Source organism: Canis aureus, chromosome 2 (assembly GCF_053574225.1).
Source record: "Canis aureus isolate CA01 chromosome 2, VMU_Caureus_v.1.0, whole genome shotgun sequence".
Classification (NCBI taxonomy): domain Eukaryota; kingdom Metazoa; phylum Chordata; class Mammalia; order Carnivora; family Canidae; genus Canis; species Canis aureus.
In genome coordinates this window covers 68126451-68148367 of record NC_135612.1, presented here as the reverse complement: position 1 = coordinate 68148367, position 21917 = coordinate 68126451, and the positions used below count along the sequence as shown (strand labels likewise).

General features: G+C 36.7%; 2 long non-coding RNA genes across 2 annotated transcripts in view; one reads left to right on the top strand and one right to left on the bottom strand.

The window, feature by feature from the left end:
* LOC144290927 (uncharacterized) overlaps positions 1 to 21917 on the top strand; it is a 182526-nt gene that overhangs the window by 45017 nt on the left and 115592 nt on the right. The gene's annotated exons all lie outside the window — the stretch shown is intronic.
* On the bottom strand, positions 10876 to 20191 carry LOC144290922 (uncharacterized). The gene is made up of 3 exons (XR_013358403.1): positions 20079 to 20191; positions 18324 to 18414; positions 10876 to 11120 (listed from the first exon to the last, which is right to left on the bottom strand). It is a non-coding gene; the product is annotated as an uncharacterized LOC144290922 (long non-coding RNA).

Here is a 21917-nt window from a genome sequence, read left to right as displayed (position 1 = left end):
TGAAGCCAGTAAGGATAATAGCTGGGATTTGCCCCACCGCATAAAGCAAATTTCAGCAACATGCATTCTATATAAAACAAATAAATACATTGAGTATGTAATTTGAGCAAATCCCCAAAACAGACTTGGGCAGAATTCTCAGATGAATGATACACGATTTGTGAAATGAACAAATCTTTTGACTCTTTTTTTTTGTACAACTAACAAATATGCCTTCATGTTTATATGTCAAGCACAGTTCTAGACTCTGATGGTATTTAAATTTGGTCATGAGCCTCCAATCAGAAGACCAGAATATGGGTGCCACTGACACCTCCTTTCAACCAACTCAGGCCCAGAGGATGGGGCTATTTTTATTTACAAAGATTTGGAGACAAAATAAACCACATATAGGTTGAAGGGCTAGAATATCAATGACTAAAATGTACCCTTGTAGATAACATGTTTCCTTCAAAATCATATCCTTTATTGTTATGGATTATTTCAAAGGTGCTGCCATTACTGGAAACCATTGTCTGGAATTGACTTCAGATTCATTGCAATTTTTATTCTAATTATCTAATAAATATGTGATCAATTTTTAAAACTTGGAAAATTTATTAAAAATTCATCTCAAAAAACTTCCCAGATTATATCAAGATAATCAAAATATTGTTGTACTTCTGTCTACTATTACATACATACATAACCAGAACTCTAAAATGGCCACAGTGTAATTTATTGCATAGATACATTACAATTTATTTTGCTATTCCTCGAAACAGAAAAATGAAAGTCATTTTTAATTTTTCACTATTATAGATATTATTGCTCTTACGACCATCTTTGTTTGCATCTTAGTTTTTTTGATTCATACCTTAGTTCTCTAGAAATGCTTATTAAACAGTTAAAGCAAATGTTAATTTTTGGAGAGTGATCAAAAGAGCTTTTCCTTTGAAAAAAATGGGCCAATTGCTTTGGGATCAAATTCTGATGTGAAAATTTAAAAAGCAAAGATGGATGACAGTGGCTTTATTCCAAAATCCAGAAAAGAAATTTTGCTATGATTTTCCAGAAGAGAGACATTTTACCTTGGATAAACAAAACCCACTGCCTTCTGAATCTATCCTACCCCTTAGTTTATTAAGGGAGCCCTGCCTGTATTCCATAATAAACTGAGACCAAATCATATCTAGAGACAGTTCCCCTATCACTTTCTAACTACTGTCTTATCTGCCAGTTTCCTACCCACATTGTCCCCACCAGTTTCTCAAGCTTGCACTTATCCCATAATCCTCTTCTGCTCACTCTCAAATCAGAAACTCCCTTTAATACCCTGCAAGTTTCAGCCAAATTTACTGTTACAGCTGATAATTTTATTTTTTTAGATACTAATTTATATATTTATTTATTTTTAAAGATTTTATTTATTTATTCATGAAAGACACAGACACAGGCAGAAACATAGGCAGAGGGAGAGGCAGGCTCCCTCCCAGGAGCCCGACGTGGGACTCGATTCCAGGACTCCAGGATCACGCCCTGAACCAAAGGCAGATGCTCAACCACTGAGCCACCCAGGCATCCCGCAGCTGATCATTTTAGATAAAATTGACCCCTCTTATGATAAAGAAGCAGAAAATGTTTAAAACATTTCTGCAGAAAACAATTTAAAACCTCCTTATATTTTAATTTCCTGCCTATCAGTATTTTAAGTTTGTGCATGTTTATCTTATTTTCCCTGACAGAGTTCTTTCTGAAGTTGTGATTCATGCCTGTATAGTTAGTCTTAATGGAAACCGACAGAATCCCACACAAGTGATATGTGTCCGTCCATAAATGTGGCCAAAAAAAGACACTTTTGAAATCTCTTCTTCCATAAATTTTGTAATCAATTCTCTCCTCCTCTTCCCTGTTCTTATTTGCACCTCTGCCCCATGAATATGGTCCATGACTACTACTTTTTAAGTCCTACAATAGCCATCTCCTGACCTGTCCTATAAACACATAAAAGCCTGGTCTGACCACTGCACTGAGAAATCTGGAAGGGGAAATAGGGCAATTTAGCTAAGTCATAATGAAATTGGTATTTTCTTATCTCAGAACACATATGTACTAAGATCAGATAATATAGCCTATGTTAAAAAGTGATGCCACATATCTGTCAAAGTCATCATTTCTTCATGAGTTGCTATAGACTGAATGTGTCTACGGTATGTTGAAACCCTAATCCCCAATGTGGTGATATTTGGAGATGGGGCTTTTGGAAAGTAATTAGGTCATGAGAATAGAACCCTCATGATGCAATTAGTGCCCTTATAAGAAGAGCTAGGAGAGAATTTGCTTTCTCTTTCTCTAGCTCATTTGAGGATACAACGAGAACATGCCCGTCTGCAAACCAGGAAGAGATCTTTCATGAGACACCAAATCTGCCAGTACCTATTTTTTGACTTCCCAGAACCCATAACTTTGAGAAAAAAAGAAAAATCTGTTTAAAACACCCAGTCTATGATATTTTTGTTATAGCAGCCAGAAGTGACTAAGACATGAACCAATCTACATCTCAACATCATTTAAATGGAAAACTTGGAACTCACACAAAACTACTTAAAATGTTCTGAACTTGAACAAAACATACTCCTCTAACTACACTTGCATCAAAGTTCTATTTCTTTTTTTTTTTTGCATCAAAGTTCTATTAAACTGATTAAGGCAGTGCTATATAATGCCTGAAATGAAATGCCATTCTTCAGGCAAGATTTAACATCATGTGGTAAAACGTTATCAACCTATGGCAACAACTACATAGAGTCAACTTGTGCAAATGTTCAGGGAAAGATGAACATTAATATATTAATATAATTATTATATAATATATAGTTATTTATATAGTTAATATAGTTAATATAATATATGCAGATAGAACCACTGGAAGAAGATATGGCAGAGACTGGAAAAGGCTGGTTGAACTGGTTATTAGAGCTTTAAGGTATCATAGACTTAGCTTAAATCTTAATTCTGTTACTTATCAGCTCTTTGACCTAAGGAAGGATATTCAGTATCTTTATTCTCATTCAAAAATTTGAACAATTATACAAAATTTACAATTATTATAGAAAATAATTCATATAAATACCTATTATGGGCTGAATTATGTTCCCTCAAAATTCATATATTGAACTCCTAACCCTCAGTACCTCTAAATATGTGTGCATTTGTAGGGTCTTTATAGAGGTGATGAAGTAAAAATTAGGTCATTACAGTGGTCTTTAATCCAATCTGATTAATGACCTTATAAGAAGAGGTGATTAGCACAAACATTCAGAGAGAAGATCATGGGAAGACACAGGGAGAAGCTGGCCATAGACTAACCAAGGATAGAAGCCTCAGAAGAAACCAACCCTGCGAACAGCTTGATCTCAGACTTGTAGCCTCCAGAAGCAAGAGAAAATACATTTCTATTGTTTAAGGCCTCCACTTTGAGGGACACCTGGGTGGCTCAGGGGTTGAGCATCTGCCTTTGGACTGAGAGTGTGATCCCAGGCAGAGGATTGAGTCCTGCATTGGGCTCCTCGTGGGAAGCCTGTTTCTCCCTTTGCCTGTATCTCTGCCTCTCTCTCTCTCTGTCTCTCTTGAATAAATAAATAAATAATCAAAAAAAAAAAAAAAAAGACCCTTGCTTTGATAACTTTGTCATAGTAGCCCTGGGAAACTAATGCGAATATTAAGCCCAGTATCTAGCACATAGTAGGCTTCTAATAAATGTCGGTTGTTTTCATTTATATACTAATAATATAGCATAATAAAAAATACATTTTAAAATATTATTTATATGACAAGTAACTAGATATGGCTTCATGCTTAAAATGCGCTAGATGAAATTTTTCTCAAATGAGCTAGATGAAATTTTTCTCAAATTAGCCACTTAAAGAAGCAACACATACATTTGCATTGAATATTTGGTTCAAAATATTGCCAAGGTAATGGAACATATTTTACTGAACCCTCATCTTTCAAAAAAAAGAAAAAGAAAAACTTGGGAAGGCCTCCAAAGCCTAGAGTCCCAGCCAGGTATGAAGGTGAAAGCAGTGCCAAGCTCTTCCTGTCAGAAGAAGCTGGTGTTGCTCTGTCAACAGAAGTGATGGATAGAGTGACCAGGTCAGAGCATGGAGTGAAGAAGCTATAATGGATGGGCCAAAGACTTGTTGAAAGAAAAATATTGCCTCAAGAAAAAACAATTCAGATGAAACAGTCTTTGCTAGGACACGGCTTTTACCACACCCTTGGCTAACTCGATGTTCTTCATTCCGAACTCCCCATCTGATCTTAGCATTCAGTCCACACCACATCTTCATTGCTCACCATGCTGGCCCACACCAGTTTAAGCCTGACCAGTGTCCCTGTCATATAGTTTAGAGCATGTATGTTGAAAGGCACTCACAGTGTGTCAGCAACAATGAACCCCTGAACCTCAGAGAGAAATAGCTAAATTAAATAACATAGTAGGAGGCAGAACTGAGATTGGCATCTTTTAAGATGCCTTTTAAGGAGGTCTAGGACAATAGTCTCTCAGTGATAAGATATATAAAGTGTGTATCTGGAAGGTAAAAGCTTGAAGGGTTAAAAATAAATCTAGTACGAAGGTATCCTTCTTGGAGACATAACAGAGAAGAATGAAAGTCTTTTATTTCTTCCCATTTCTTTCTGTTAGGGGAATATAATAATTACCTTTCCCCTTCCCACAAGACTGTTATCAGATTGAAATGAGAAAATACATACAGAAGTGGGCCACTTTATTTTAGGAAATATTGGAATTAAATGGACAATTATTGGACTCTGGTGTCCTCTGTTCCTTTCTGGGTATTTGAGACCTGTAAACTGAATCTGCCATTATGGTGTTTTTTCTTAGAGTCTGTAAGCTTCAGCTTCCTCATCTGTAAAATGAGAGGCATAACATATTTTTTTGCAAGGTTTTGTGAAGATTAAATGAAAGAATTGATGTCATGTCTGGTATTTAGGTGCTGCTCAGTTATTCTAATGTCCTCTCTCCTCTGCATACCTATTTTCAAGCACATTTCTAGACTCCATCTTACTACAAGGAAATATGTCTCCACAATCTACTTTTCCCCTCTTGTCCTTCTCTATCTACTCCGGAGGGTATTCAGGAGTACCACAGTGATCACTAACATTCTTTGGAGTGAATCTTGGAAAATATTAACAGCCACTTTATGGATTCAAAACTGACCCTAAGAGGTGTTCCAGTATTTTGTTGTGTTATTTGGCTTCATATTTTCCCCACTGCATTTTACTGCCTACCGTGTTGGCAAGTGATATGGAATAAGGAAAAAATAAATCTGAGGCCAAAGCATATACTGGAATCAGTCACTCATTTTAGGTAGCCTGAGGCTGCATCTATAATGTGCCAAAAAAACCAATCTATTCAGAAAGAAAATCTCTCAGGCTGCTTATTTGCCATCAGGTGTCTAACAATTAACCTAATTCAATGAAGGCAGGGCCTTCATTTCTTTGTCATCTTCCCTTTATCGTTTCATGGATTTTGTATGGCAATGACAAGCTCTGTTGAGTCATAAAAAGGGGAAATTTAACTGGAAATTTGATTTCCATTATCTATGTTTTTAACTGGGTGGCTTAGAAGAACCAATAATTTCACTTGTGTGTGTATATTAAGGATTTAATATGAAGCCACAGTCTAATTATTTCCAACATGAATTTAGCTATGTTATAGTAAATCAGGGAAATGAAGCATGCTTCATAAATTTTATCACTATTAAAATAAAGGTCACGTTCAAAGGAGGGGGGCATGAGCTGGAAATTAATGCCTGATTTTAAATGTTTAGGGATTAAAAATTTAAATTGCACAGCTCAATTCTGTTAATATTGAAATGCATAATTTGAAACACTGGCAGATTCAATAAAGAGGATTCAAATGAAGGAGTAAAAGTTTTAAAATTTCCTCCGACTGATTGTGAATGTAAATCACTTGGAAAGCTCTTTAATAATGCAGATTCCCGGTTCCCATCCTGAGATTCTGATTCAGTAATCTGGCACTGGGGCATTGATAAAAGCTCCCAAGAGTTTCTAAGGATTACAGTTAATTCAATTGCTAGTGCTCATCTAATTTGCTCCCTGCCCTCCCTTCTGGCTATCACCAACATCTGTGGCCATTAGATGCTCCATGTCTCAAAATCTTGCAAGGAACTTTACCCTTAATTATAGGGATTAAAAAGTCTCAACTTTGTAGCACCTATTACTGGATATCAAATTGCCTGGGTGCTTGATGTCAAATACAAATCCAGACGTGTGAGAAGGGAATCTATTCAGAAATATTATTGCCACAGGGCAGGAAAGGAACACCAGGAATAGAAGAATTTCTTTAATGATTACTCTTTTCTAGGATTATAGGGCTTGAGTAAAGTTCAACATTTTCATTAGCCAATCTTGACCTTGTAACCCATTCAACAATTATTGAGCTACTACCATGTTCCTGAAACTGCCTTTTCATTCTGGAGTCCCTGCCATCAAGAATACTAAAGCCTAGTAGGAGAGACAGGAAGGTAAACAAAGTTGCAAAAAATGTAATTAATTTTATAATTCAATAAGGTTCCCTTTTCCTTCCTTTCCCTTCTCTGGTGAAATGAAGAGAAAAACATCTATTTAAGACTTTTGGTATCTCATGCTAGTCTTCACTCTTCCCCAAGAGTTGTGACTGGTCGCAGAGCTTGCAAAGGGATATGGGGTATTTTCGTCACTGAAAGAGACCATGTTCTCTGTTCTGCTTGTGACCATGTGATAATCCTCTTTGTAAGACCTGGGAACTTTCAAGAAGTCTATGGTTTCCCAGCCCTATCCACAAATGTGTGGCCTAGTCTGCCTCAACCTGGCAATGGCACTAGGAAATCAGATCTATCATAGATTGTTCTCCATAAGATCCATCAGTAAAATAGCCTATATCTTTTATTTAAATAATAAATTTATTTTTTACTTGTGTTCAATTTGCCAACATACAGAATAACACACAGTGCTCATCCCGTCAAGTGCCCACCTCAGTGCCCGTCACTCATTCACCCCCATCCCCCGCCCTCCTCCCCTTCCACCACCCCTAGTTCGTTTCCCAGAGTTAGGAGTCTTCATGTTCTGTCTCCCTTTCTGATATTTCCTACCCATTTCTTCTCCCTTCTCTTCTATTCCCTTTCACTTTTATATCCCCCAAATGAATGAGACCATATAATGTTTGTCCTTCTCCGATTGACTTATTTCACTCAGCATAATACCCTCCAGTTCCTTCCACGTTGAAGCAAATGGTGGGTATTTGCTGTTGGTGGGAATGTGAAATGGTGCAGCCACTCTGGAAAACTATGTGGAGGTTCTTCAAAGAGTTAAAAATAGATCTGCCCTATGACCCAGCAATTGCACTGCTGGGGATTTACCCCAAAGATGCAGATGCAATGAAACGCCGGGACACCTGCACCCCAATGTTTATAGCAACAATGTCCACAATAGCCAAACTGTGGAAGGAGCCTCGATGTCCATCAAAAGATGAATGGATAAAGAAGATGTGGTCTATGTATACAATGGAATATTACTCAGCCATTAGAAATGACAAATAGCCTATATCTTTTTAAATCATGGTTTCCATTATAACACTGTGTGGCAGTAAATGTTTAACAATTGCTCTCTAGCAGAAAAACAAGGTGTGTTTGTATGTATAGTGTATACATGTTTAGTGTATAGATGTATAGTGTTTGAAGTTTTCTTTGGTGAAAATACTTCTACCACATTTGATTTCAAGCTACCAAAAAAAAAAAAAAAAAAGTCACTGACTATACCATGGGGTGAGATATTCACAATCAGCTCTGGCTACCTAGGAGGGGTCAGCTCCAATATATCATTGTCTGAGATTTTGAATTCTAGAGGGGAACTTCTAGAATTTATATTTTGAATCCAGAGGAGAAAATGGATGCTATTGGGGAAAATGGATGCTATTTTTCAGGTGTTCTAAACTCCCAGTTAGGCAGGTCAGACTAAGTTCCAAAGGTCAGAAAGAGCATCACATTTGATGTGGACCTTCAACAATGTAGGAGACAACTTGGAATTCCAGAGGGGAGGGCAAGGACATACTAGCATAAAAGACTTATGGGAAGCAATTCAGTGGGCCTAGAATTCAGTAGGCAGGACAGCCGGGGTGGCTCAGCAGTTTAGCCCAGACTTCAGCCCAGGGCCTGATCCTGGAGACCCAGGATCGAGTTGCGTCAGGCTCCCTGCATGGAGCCTGCTTCTCCCTCTGCCTGTGTCTCTGCCTCTCTCTCTCTCTCTCTCTCTCTCTGTGTATCTCTCATGAATACATAAATAAAATATTAAAAAAAATTCAGCATGCATATTGGGCAATAGTAAGAGATGAAATCATGAAATTGACTTCCATTTTGCTTATGAAAAGTTGACTTGCCATGTGAAACAAGAAGACACTTTCCTTTTATTAACTTTGCTAATGTCTAATACTAAAGTTATTCATAGAATGAGACCCCTTTTTGTAAGGAAAAATAACTTGGCAAACATCCTGAGCCTAGCATGTGCTGCTATGAAGGTACAGAACAGGATTGACCCTCTCTCTCAGCAATGTAGACTTGTCCATGTGATGCTGTTGTAGGTGGGGGAAATGAGAAGGTCAGAAAAAGAGTGAGAGATGGGCTACTGATGAGGAAAAGCTAGAGAAAGAAAGCCAGAAGTGAAATGGATCAGAAAGAACAGAGAGGCTTTCTCATGGTGGAGCTAATGCCAGAATGATGACTGATTCTATTAGGAGCAAACATTTCTTAAACACCAGGACCAGGCACCATTACCAACACTTTATGTTCCTTAATGCCTTCACGGTTCACAGTTACCCTAAGAGACAGTTGTTTCTACTTATGCCAGTTTCCCAGCTGAGGAATGTGCTGATAAGTTGAAGAACTTCCTCAAGGTTATCCAGCTTTTTGTGCAGAAGCTTGGATTCAAAACCAGCCAGAGCACACACTTCACCACTCTGCCATACTGCCTCTCGAAAAGGACATTCAAGAACTGAAATGACTATTACAGATTTTATATTGCTTGATGTGGGTGCATGTGTGCGTGTGTGTGCAAACCCCAGTTCTTCTTTAAAACCCACTGTCTCCCTCAATTTTTTATGATAATTGATACATTTGTTGTTTGATAATTTCTGTGGAAATTAATGTAGAGGCTGAGTTGACACTGTGAGATCCAGAGGCTGAAACTAAGAGAGAAAGGGATTTCTTGAAAACCATAGCTTCCCCTACTTTGGAAATTCACTGGAAAGGTCAAGATATTTGTGTATGTGTGGATCATGAAATCCAGGTACTCTTATCTCAAAGTGATGTGATGGAGGAACCCAACAGACATCTGGTTATGCACAATTTAGGTTTCATCTTGCAACAGCTGATGAGACTCTGGATGAAAGGGATCTGACCAGATCTACTTTTTAGAATATGCATCATGATGGTGTGATTGACCATGACAGCAGAGTATATGAATAGGAGTAAAACTGTGAGGGAGGACTCAGGTTAGGAGATTTTTGCAAGAATTTTGGGCAAGTCATTTTGAGGAACTAAATCAGGGCAGTGACAGCAAGAATGCATTGCAGAGCAAGGACTTAAGAAAGGAGTTAGATAGAATAAATAGGTTTCAATAAATTATTTGTTTTGGGAAAGAGAGACAATCACCTAAATTTAATACCTGGTTTAGACAATTGGCTAGTCAATGGCAACTCTTAAGGAGGGAGACAAGAGATAAACTTAGGATGGTAAAATAAGTTAGATTTTGAAATGTAGGAATGAAAATCCTATGGAAACAGGTGAAATGTCTGGTACACAATTTGATACGGAGGTATGAAGATATGGAGAAGTTCTTCACAAGTAAAATTTAGGATTGTCAGTATTTGTAGAAGAGGTAAGCATGTAATTCTGTGCCTTCCAATATGGTAGTCACTACCCACCAACAGTGCAGAAGGGTTCCCTTTCTCTACTTCCTTACCAACATGTGTTGTTTCTTGTGTTTTTGATTTTAGCCATTCTGACAGATGTGAGGTGGTATCTCGTTGAAGTTTTGATTTGCAGTTTCTTGATGATGAGTGAAGCTGAACATTTTTTCATGTTTCTGTTGACTGTATATCTTCTTTGGAGAAATGTATGTTCATGTCCTCTGCCCATTTTTAATTGGATTATTTGGTTTTGGGGTATCAAGTTATATCAGTTCTACATATATTTTGGATACTAATCTTTTATCAGATATGTCACTTGCAAATATCTCTCCATCTCACTGTTTATTTAATTAATATCATAGCCTTCCAAATTCTTATTGTGTCAATAGGAAACTTGTAGACAGTAACATGTGGCAGTGAGAGCCCGGGGGTCTGAAGATCTGAGATTCATTTCAGCTGTCTTATTTCCTCCATGGTCTTGTGCAGCAATGCAAACCATTTAACCCCTTGATTAAAAAATTTTTAAAAAATAACCCCTTGATTAAGGAAAGAAGAGCATCTGGCACAACTTGGTAGATTGGAGAATTTGCAAGTCTTCTACACAGATAAACTTCTCCATCTCATCCATAATAGAACTTCAGGACATTCAGCTATTTTAGCCTAAGGTTAACCAGTTGCATTATTATCAAAGTATTTTCAGAAGTCATTGAAGATGGGATGGAAAGGGCATGGGCTTTGGAATGATACCAGTAATTTAGCTTAACTTTCTTCATCTGTAGATGGAATTGATATCTATCTTATAGTGATATCACAAATACAGCAGAAATTAATGTAAGCATATGGTGCTTTAGTTGGGATGAAATTGACAGAAACACAGCTCAAACAAGCTTACACAAATGGGAATTTATTAGAAGGATACATGAGTAATCTTTCAGATGAGTTGGCCAACCAAACTTCCAAGAAGCAGAAGTCAGAGCAAGCCAGAGACCACATGACTGGAAACAGGACTTCCTCTCTCACTGTCTTCATAATGACATTTAGGCTAGGTTGACTCCATTTCTCCTACCACAAGCTTGCTTTTCCATGTAGCAAGGCATATATGTCCATAAACAGCTTCCAGGCTCACACCAGCATCATGTCTTCTCTCTTGCACCTGTAGTGTGAAAAATTGTAGGGAAGATTTCTCATTGACTCATTTTGAATCAGATGCAGTCATACTGTACAGGTAGGTTAGATAGGGCAGATATTTTTTAAATATGTTTTAAAGAAACAATTCACAGAAGTAGATGCAAAAGGCATATCAGTAAGTGTTTACCACATCTGGAATATATTGTCAGTGCTCAGAAATAGGTGATGTAATATATGCAATGTTTGGAGAACTTCATGTTCTTATTAAATGGAGATGCTGATTAATGATCCATGTTCTAATGTCAGTACATTTATCATTACTAAGTTGATTAAATATTAAGTTTTCTCTATTAACAAAGGGGTATCAATACTTTATCTTAAAAACAGTGTTGGAAATTTAGTGTGGAAACAAGCTAAGCTTACCCCTGTTCTCCACTGAAAGTCCAACAAATACGAAGAAATAGGAATCACTATCAAGTAGAGTTCAAAGACTCAGGTTTATTATTGATTGAACAATATATATATATCCCAAATATATAGTTCCTGAAAAACTTTATCAGAGGGCAAGCTTTCAAGATGAAAACAAAAAGGCATTTTCACTCCCAGCTCGGAAGCCCCTAGGTGAATTCTGCAGGTATTATATAACTCCTCTGCCAGTAAAATATTGCAAAGCTGCAGAGAATCTGGATGTGCTGACAGAGGTCTGATCCGTGTAACATGCAAAGAAAGAAAATCGTAAATAAGGTCAAGGAGGAGAGCAAAAGAGCATAGACATCCAGTGAGTCTCAGTTCAGGCTAACACAAGAGGCCAGGAGATCAGGACCATAGCCTCTCTATACTATCTCTATTCTCTTTTTAAATATATCCCAGTGCAGGCCAGATTATTTGCTCCTCCTTCCTTGGGGACCACAGAGAAGCAAGAGCTCCTGCAACCCTTCCTTGTAAGGCAGATGGATTGTCAGAAGTCCCTTCCTCTATGTTATGATGCAGAGATACAAGGAAAGGAGAAGAAAGGAGAAGAAAGGTTTCCCCTAAAACAGGTTTTTGACATTCACTTTTATCCTAAAACATGGAAGAACTTCTGATCCCACTTTCCCACCAAGTTCTTTCCAGCCAGTGTAGGATATTCACATCAATGTCTCTCCTGCTCCTTCCAGAGTAGGCTACCCATATTACTGTGAGGAACCTTTGTATCATGTGCCAAATGTAGAGACACCTTCTGCCACCTGGTCTCTTTCTCCAAGGCCATTGAGTTCATCTCACAATGTAGGTCATGTTTTCCTTTTTTTTTTTTTTTATTTATTTATTTATGATAGTCACAGAGAGAGAGAGAGAGAGAGAGGCAGAGACATAGTCAGAGGGAGAAGCAGGCTCCATGCACCGGGAGCCCGATGTGGGATTCGATCCCGGGTCTCCAGGATCGCGCCCTGGGCCAAAGGCAGGCGCCAAACCGCTGCGCCACCCAGGGATCCCAGGTCATGTTTTCCTATAGCACTGTTCAGTATGCCCGAAAGATCACCCCATAAAGTACATGTCCTTTCTCCTTATTTTCACTGAATTACATTGTCAAAGACGCAAGACTGCCTTTTCTCCTATATGCGTATCTGAATTTTCAGACCTCTCCACCACAGAATGAAGAGACAGCACTATGACATTCTTTAGAAAACGCTTCTAACTGCTTCTTGAGAACCTAAGTCAGTGCTTATGTAACTATTGCTTACTTTGGATTTTTTAAAAATATTTTTTATAGATTTTATTTATTCATGAGAGACACACACACACACACACACACACACACACACACACAGAGGCAGAGACACAGGCAGAGGGAGAAGCAGGCTCCATTCAGAGAGCCCAACGTGTGACTGGATCCTGGGGTCCCCAGGATCAAGCCCAGGGCTGAAGGTGGCGCTAAACCACTGAGCCACCAGGGCTGCCCTGGATTTTAATCAGTGGTAAATCTTGCCTCCTTGGTGACTGAGTTGTGCTTTCAAGGATGGCCATCCCAGCTTTGTCTGAAGTTGAAACTAAGATTGTATGTTTTAAATGTATGTTTTAGTCCATTCAGGCTTTTATATAAAAACACCATAAACTAGGTGGTTTATAAACAGCAATTTAATTTTCCTAGTTCTGAAGCCTGGAAAGTCAAGATCAAGGTGTGGACAGATTCAGTGTCTGATGAGGACCTCTTTCCTTCTTGGTACACGCTTTTCTTTGTGTCTTCACATAGCAGAAAGAGGGAGGGAGCTCTCTGGCACTTTTTTTATGAAAGCGTTAATCCCATTCATGAAAGCTCCATCCTCATGACCTGATCACCTGCCAGAGGACTCACCTCTTGAGTACTATCACTTTGGGGTTTAGGATTTTTACATATGAATTTTGGAGGGACACAAACATGTAGTCATTAGCGGTGCATTCCTTTGAAACTTGCATATATATATTTCTCCAAGTTGTAATTATATAAAGCTGAAGAATTGTTTATGTTTGGAAAATGAATTTAAGATATATCTTGCTTTTGGTGTTCATTAGGGAGATGTTTATTCTGTAAAACAGCACATATGTAAATATAAGAAATACCAAGAGGTTTACAATGAGTTCTCCAGGGGCAGTGGTGAAGTGCAGTGGACGTTTTTCCTTGGCATTAAGTGAAATACTTCCTAGGAAGAAAACTCTTTTAAACTTGGAAAGTGAGACAAAGGTGGTAGTGTCAATTCAGAACGTAAATTACTTAAAAAAATTTTTCCAAGTGTTTATAAACAGAATCTTTCATTTTTATCTCAATTACTAACGCAAATTATGCTCAGTGCTAAGAATCTGAAAAAATATAAAAAGATATAAGGGATTAAAAAATCTCACATTACTACTTTCTTTCCCACATATGACCAGAAAATAAGATTTTCTGATTTTCTGATTATAATGGCAAGATTTTATGATTATAATTTATTTTTCTGGGTTTTATAGAATCTGTATTTCCCCTTTGTGCTTCTTATTGTACTATATTTGAAAGTACATAGCCAGTTTTTAGTTCTACTAGTGGGTGTGTTTTTGTTTTAACAAAGTCCTTCAGCCTTTGTCTGATTCAGATGAAATTATACCAGGACTTAACATAATCATTGTTAATTTATGTGGGATTAGGGAGTTAAAGAATAATTCTAAATTAATTTATTTTAAATTATGAATTAACAAGTGATTTTAGTCATTATTTAATAGATTTAATAATTTCATTTATTTATATTGGTCCTATTTTCTTATTACATTGCTATAATTTGCATTTAACATTTATAATCTACCAATAAACATTTTTAATATATAACATTAGTCCCTGTAAATTATTTTTATGATTTTGCAATTTTGATTATTTTTCAAGAATTCCACTCCAGAATAAATCCATGCAATAGTCAATTGATATTTCACCAGGGGCCCAAAAACACATTTAAAGGACAGCCCTTTCAATGAATGGTGTGAGAAAACTAGTTTCCTATATGCACAATAATGAAATTGATTCATCCCATTCCATATACAAAAACTAACTCAAAATGGATTGAAGATTTAAATGTAAGGCATGAAACTATAAGACTACTCAAAGAAAGCAGAGGGATAAAGGTTCCTAACATTGATCTCAGCATTGATCTTTTTTGGATATGACCCGAGAACACAGGCAAGAAAAGCAAAATAGACAAATGGAATTCCACCAAACTAAAAAGCTTCTGCACATCAAAGGAAATAATCAAGAGAGTGAAGAAACAACCTATGGAATGGGAGAAATATATGTGAACCATTCATCTGATAAGTGGTTAATAACCAAACTATATAAAGAAGAGACAACCCGATTAAAAAAAGTCAAAGGATGTGAATAGACATTATTTTTTACAAAGAGAGATAGCAATAGGTACACAAAAAAATGTTCAGCATCACTTATCATCAAGGAAAGGCAAAACAAAGCCACAGTGAGATAGCACCGCACAACTGTTAGAATGGCTAATATAAAAAAAAAGAAGAAGAAAGAAAAGAGAAAAGAAAGAAGAAAGAAAAAAGAAGAAAGAAAGAAAAAAGAAAGAAAGAAAGAAAGAAGAAAGAAAGAGAAAGAAAGAAAGAAAGAGAAAGAAAGAAAGAAGAAAGAAAGAAAGAAAGAAAGAAAGAGAAAGAAAGAAAGAAAGAAAGAAAGAAAGAAAGAAAGAAAGAAAGAAGAAAGAAAAAGAAAGAAAGAGAAAGAAAGATAGCAAGAGTTGGGGAAGGTTGGAGGAAAGGGAATTCTAGTGTACGGTTGGTGGGAATGTAAATTGGTGCAGCCATTACATAAAACAGTGTGGAGGTCCTTGAAAAATTAAAAATAGAACTACCATACAATTCAGCAGTCCAACTTCTGGGTATGTGTCCAAAGAAAATTAAATTATTATCTCTAAGAGATATCTGCACTCCCATGTTCACTGTAGTGTTATTCTCAGTAGCCAAGATATGGAAACAACCAAACGTCGTTTAATATATGGATGGATAAAGAAGATATATATATATATTTTATATGTAAAATATATGTAAATATTAATATATTATATAATATACATATATTTGTATATCATGTAGTTAGTTATATGTTGTATATTTAAATATGTTATATATTATTATAAAACATTTATATATAAATATTTATATATGTGATGAAATATTATTCAACTATGAGAAAGAAAGAAATCCTGCCATGTGTAACAGTATAGATGAATCTGAAAGACATTCTGTTAAGTGAAAGAAACCAAAAAGAGAAAGACAAATACTGTGTGATCACTTATAGGTGGAATCTAAAAGGTAAAACAAAACAGCTTGAACTCATAGAAGCAGAGGGTAGAACAGTGGCTACCAGGGATTGGGGTGAGGGTGGGGTAAATGGGGAGATGTTGATCAAAAGTTACAAAGATAATGAGTCTAGAACTCTAATCCATAGACACCATGACTATTGTTTATAATACTGTATTGTATGTAAAAAGCTACTTATAAAGTAGATCGCAAAAATTCTCATAACAAGAAAGAAAAAATATAGCTATGTGTCATGATGGATGTCAAGATTTACTGTGGTAACCTTTTTGCAACATATACAAATGTCAAATCATTATGTTGTATACCTGACACTAATATGTTGTATATAACTTCCATCTCAATAAAAAAGCATCATCCTGGCATATAAGTTGACAAATGTTATCAATAGCATATTGCAGAGGACCTAGAAAACCCACATGTACAAGTCAATTTGATTTCTGGCAAAGGTGCTAAAGTAATAAAATGGGGAAAAGAAAAACCTTTTAGCAAATAATTCTGGAACAAATGGATATCCATGTGGAAAAAAATGAATCCTCCACTTACACTCAAAATTTAAACTGAGTTGGATCAACTATCAGAACATGAAAGCTAAAATTATGAGGTTTTTAGAGAAAAAATATAGGAGATTATCTTTGGTAGGAAAGATGGAGACTAACCAGGCTTTGGAGGGTCAACTGACTCCACAGCTTCATAAACAAGTAGCTGCCTTGTTGGAGGGGACTTAATAACCTACAGGGCCACTCCTGATCTTCCCTCAGCTAAGTGGAGTTCACAGTTGGAAGATGTTCCAGTTGATGGTTTGACTTAACTCATGGATGGATCCATAAAAAATAAAGCTGATGGAGTACACTGGGCTACTGTAGCCACCTGCCCCCAGCTCTGCCTCTTCCTGCAGTGATCTCTCCAGATTTAAAATACTTTACCTGCTATCACAGTATCCTAGCAGGTATGTGTGGAGTCGAGAATGGGAGAAGTGGACAGCCTTCTTCACCCTCTGCATGGCTGTTTGAGTCATATTGGGCCTAGAACATTTTTTTACTCAGAGATAAAGAACCCTCACAACCCATGCTAGACTTTTAGTCTTGAAAGGAACTACCTTTCTCTCTTCCAAGTTTGGTGTGTATACACCTGTGTTTTGCTTAAGTGTATATATCAATGGGGCTCTCATGCAGGCCTCCAGTTCTCTGTATTTTACATCGCACTAGAGAGATGTAGCATTTCACTGACATGAAATGGGGTCAGTGCAGCTACACTGCCTGCATCAAATGTGGAGTGGGTCTGCTGGGCTTGGTGACCACTGCATTTCAAGGACTAAGTGTTGTGCACTCTCCTCTCCTGTTGTAAGTAAATGGGTGGGACCATTTAAGCCTGGTGTGTGTGTTGTCTGTTTTCAGTGAAATCAAATCTTTTTCAGGTCTCTTCCCTGGGTGGCACTTACCTGCCTGTTAACTTAGGCCACAGAGCTTAGCCACCCAGTGAATGATGAAACACTTTCCATAACTTAATCTAGGCATGGATGAATCATGAAGATAATATTCATGAAAGAAAGAAATATAAATCAGCTTTTATCAGCTTAAAATATATCTGCTTATTAGAATTAATAATCTGCTCACCAAAAGATACTTTTAAGAAAATAAATAAAAAGTCTCAGATTTCGGGCAGCCCAGGTGGCTCAGTGGTTTAGTGCCGCCTTCAGCCCAGGGCCTGATCCTGGAGACCCAGGATTGAGTCCCGCATCGGGGTCCCCGCATGGAGCCTGCTTCTCCCTCTGCCTGTGTCTCTGCCTCTCTTTCTCTCTCTGTGTTTCTCATGAATAAATAAATAAAATCTTAAAAAAAAAGTCTCAGATTTGAAGACATTTATAAGCATACATCTTATTTATAAAAGACTAATTTCCAGGATTTATAAGGAACTCCCAAACTTGGTATTACAGAATTCAACAACACAATTTAAAAAATAATAGGATATTTTTTTAAAAAAGAACAATAAGTTGTTTTAACAAACCCTTCATAAAGAAAGTACATGCATAAACAAATGAAAATTGCTTAACATCTTTAGTTATGAGTGAAATTCAAAAGAAAGCCATTATGAGATACCAGTATGTATGTACCAAAACATCTAAATTTAAAAATATAAATAACACCAAATTTTGGCAAACATGAAGAGCAACCAGAACTATATTAATTTATTAGTAGCAATTTAGAATTTTATAACCACTTTGAGAAGAGTTCTGGTATTTTTTCATAAAATCAAACACAACTACTCTGTGACATAGAAATTCCCTCTTAAGCATTCGCCTATAAGAAATGTAAACATATTCTCAAAAGCCACAAGGAAATTGTACACAAATGTTCATAACAGCTATATTTATCATAAACCAAAATTGGAACTAGGGACATGGATAAACAAACTTCTTTACCTGCACAATGGGATGCCATTCAGTGATAAAAACGAACAAACTTATGACATAAGCAACAGGGAAGGATCTCTTAGAGAAGGGAAGAAGTTTCCTGTAATAGATAATAGAATAGGATAATTGTGATTTCATTTACATGAAGTTATAGAATAGGTAAAGCTTATATAGCCTCCCAATGACAGAGTACATATTTTGTGATTCCACTTATTACCAAACAGGCAAAGCTAATGTGAGTTGGAAAAATCAGAACAGTAGTTGGCTCAGTGAGGGAAGGCTTGAAGGGAATGGGCATGAAGGTGATGGCAATATTCTGCATCATGACAGGGGTTTCAGTTAAATCCCCGGTGCATACCCTTGTCAAAATCAGTAAAAGTATCATAACATTTATTCACTTCATTCAGTATAAATTGTATATCTGAAGACAAAACACTCTAAGCAAATACTGAACAGTAGTTAATAATATGCATTCTGCAGTATTTAGGGGCACTCACACAAATGTCAACAGCTCATGTTCTCATTCATTTGGGGAATATAAATAATAGTGAAAGGGAATATAAGGGAAGGGAGAAGAAATGTGTGGGAAATATCAGAAAGGGAGACAGAACGTAAAGACTGCTAACTCTGGGAAACAACTAGGGGTGGTAGAAGGGGAGGAGGGCGGGGGGTGGGAGTGAATGGGTGAGGGCATTGGGGGTTATTCTGTATGTTAGTAAATTGAACACCAATAAAAAATAAATTAAAAAAAATAAAATAAATAAATAAAATAAAATGTATCAAAGAAAACATGAGTTGATGGATGGATAGGGAGAAGAATAGATGCATAGAAGTGTGGTAACTATAAAAAAATTCTAATGATGGGATCAAAGTATCATGCATGTGACGGGCATTTTAGCTTTGATCAATTGTACACATGTTAGAAACCTTTACAATAAAATATTGGAAATATTCAAGAGGGTTTTTTTTGGTGTTTACTTATATAATTTTTCTTGATATTCAGCAGACTTTTGATTAATATATGTAAGCATTCGGAGTGCAGTTAAGTTTTTCTCACTCCCATCCGAACTGTTATTCTCATCCAGGTGTTCTGGTCATGGCTTCAATTATCTCTAGACTGCGTGCTGGTCACGTGTCTTCTACACCTCTTGCTTCTCAGTCATGACTTCTGTCTCCTTCCCCATTTTCTTCTAGGCAGCTTTGTTATCCAAAAATGACAGTTTTATTTTCTGCATTATCAATTCTTACCCTTTCTGGTCCCAATACCAATTTGAATTTAAATATTTTTAATTTTTAATTTCAGGCTTTCTTTTGCTTACTCAGCTCCCTTTTCAACTCAGCCTGCTTTTCAGCCCGTTTTCTCTTCAACACAGTGTGTGTGTGTGGTTTGTTTTCTCCTACAACTTTTTAAAATCTTATTTCAGAGTTAACCACCACCACCCCAACCACTCCCACCACCACCACCCCTGGCAAAAAATTCTCCTGCTCTTCATTACACAAAGCAGATGCTTTTACATTTTTCTTTTGCTTCATTTATAGAGACTTTCAAATGGTATTTCTCCTGCATCATGAATATAGTAACACTTTCTTTTTCTTATTCAATATATGTTTTAAGAACGCTGTGAGAATGTTTTGAAGGATTCACACAAATTTTGATGATAGTTATAACTAGAGCCAGTAGATGCCAATAACCAGCATAATCCTTGCTATATGCAAAATAAATCAATGTCCTCTCTGACACTGATAATAGTTCCAGACACTGACCATTTTGCACGTGGAATATCTCATCTCCCACATGAATGCCTTCTCATGAGGCTTCCTGGGGAAACGCCACAGCTCTCCAAACCTGATCTATCTAAATTTGCAGCAGCCCTCCCCCACAGAATGAAGAGACAACACTAGGATATTCTCAGGACATTCCTTTAGAACATTCAAAGATTCTAACTGCACCTTGAAAACAGCTGCTGGGGCTTATCCCACTAGTGCTTACTTTGGGTTTTTAACAAAGAAGTACTCTTTTTTTTCTTTTCTTTTTTCTTTTTTCTTTTTTTTTTTTTTTGTTGTTGTTGTTAACTATAGTCTTGGTCTGCATGTAGAATGAGGGGCGTCAAAAAGCAAACAGTGTGGGAGATGAACAATATTAGTATTTATGATAGCACAGTATGCAGTATGTACAAATATATACAGGTGGATGTTAAGAAGGTTAAATCAAGCACCCATCTGCAGCCTCCCTATTCTTTGGGGTTGAAAATATTTTAAATCTTATGTTTGCTTGATACCTGATTTGTTTTTAGTATATCACTCTGTACAACAGAGATAATAACTTCCAGAAAACAATGAAACAAAACAATAGAGTCAGTGGTGGGGATACTCCCTCAAGGGATTAGTAGTAGTAGGAAAAGATATCTGTACCACCATGTGCATTACAACATTACTTACAAGAGCCAAGACATGTAAACAACCTAAGTATCCATTAATAGATGGATAAATATATATAAAATAGAATATTATTCAACCATAAAAATGAGATCATCCTACAATCTATAACAACATGGATAGACCTTGAAGACTTATGCTAAGCAAAATAACTCAGACAGAGGAAGACAAATATTGTATGATATCACATATGAAATCTATTTAAAAATCAAAAGGAAACAACTTATAGACATAGAGATCTGATGTATTGTTGCCAGAAATATGGGGTGGGGAAGGGAGAATTGAAGGAGGATGATCATAAAGACTCCTAACTCTGGGAAATGAACTAGGGGTGGTGGAAGGGGAGAAGGGTGGGGGGTGGGGGTGAATGGGTGATGGGCACTGAGGGGGGCACTTGACGGAATGAGCACTGGGTGTTATTCTGTATGTTGGTAAATTGAACACCAATAAAAAATAAATTTATTATAAAAAATGAAGGAAGATGATCAAAAGGTAAACTTCTCATTTTAAATAAGTAAATACTAGAGATGTCATATACAACATAATTATAGCTAACACTGTTGTAATATATATGAAAATTGCTAAGAGACTAAATCTTAAGGGTTCTCATCAAAAAAAAAAAAAGAATGGTTCATATAAAATAATGAAAAAATGTATTTTAATTAATCTGAGTACTAAGTGCAGTTGAAAGACCATTCATTTACATAATAAAATATAAAGAATAAATTATATAACACTGCAAAATTCCAAGTAGAAATTATGTCCCAGAGAAGAATGTATGAAAATATCACATTATACTGTCATGAAACACTAGACTGAAGTTGTATTAATTCAGCACTAAATAGACCTTCTTATCAATCTAGAGGCCCATGGTCAAGTTGTCGGTCATGAACAGGATACTGATTTCTGAGCTGGATTTGGTCTCCCTCTGTGGCCTCCATTCTGGTAGAATCCAGAGATCATTCTTACATTGGTACTTGAAAAGGAGAATGTATCTCAAGTGAATTCCAAGATACTAAGTGATCCATAGAGTCTGTATTCTATCTAAATACCACTGATGGGGATCTCATCACAAAAATATAGTCCTATAATCTTGTTGTCTGCAGTGGTCTCAGACATGGACAGAGTAAGAAGTTGCCTTCAAAATTATGATTTGAGGAGATGCAA